Genomic DNA, 719 nt, shown 5'->3' on the forward strand with positions numbered 1-719 from the left:
CCTGGGGGGGGGGGAGCGAGCGGACGGCTGTGTGGTGTTCGGCTGCCTGCCGGGTTAAGCCACAACAGTTCTCTTGGCGCCCAGTGTGGGGCACGAAGGGTTGAGATAACGACAGACCTGACCAGAGCGTGTCAAGGCAAATTTGTTACAAGCATTCATTACCTTGGTTTAACAGTCGGTGGTCACAATGTTGACTGATTTGCTCTCAAAGTTGTGGTGCTTGCGCTCGGAGTTGTGTTCTGTAACACCTTGCGTGCTGTGTATGTTCCCTGTCGTGCTGTTTATGACCGCTGGGAGCTGGATCAAGGGTATCATTTTGCTGCACTGTGTAACACTTCTGGTTTATGATATGATAAAATTATTGGTCGTGAGACTAACCTGGTATTTGTACTCGGCATTGCCGTCATCTCCGTACCTCGGGAGCCGCCTTTAGGAAACTATCAATAATTACACTCTTTACCTTTTCTCCTTGGGGAACCAATCTATGGGGGAGGCAGGGGGACACTTTCCCCCGCTCCTTCACCTTCCCTTTCTCCTTCAGGCTAGCTACAACAGCTCTTGAGACTTTTGAATATCCTCGGGATGTTTGAACCAGGATGGTCCTGTTGCTCTGTCTCCTGAATGTGGTTCGGGTCTTGTTTAACCTTAAACAACCATGCCACCGCCCTGGAACGCTATCCTGGGCCTTGAAAAGCAAGTCGTACGGCGACGTGGCACCC

Source organism: Pygoscelis adeliae, unplaced genomic scaffold (assembly GCF_000699105.1).
Source record: "Pygoscelis adeliae isolate BGI_AS28 unplaced genomic scaffold, ASM69910v1 Scaffold122, whole genome shotgun sequence".
NCBI classification, from domain to species: Eukaryota; Metazoa; Chordata; class Aves; order Sphenisciformes; family Spheniscidae; genus Pygoscelis; species Pygoscelis adeliae.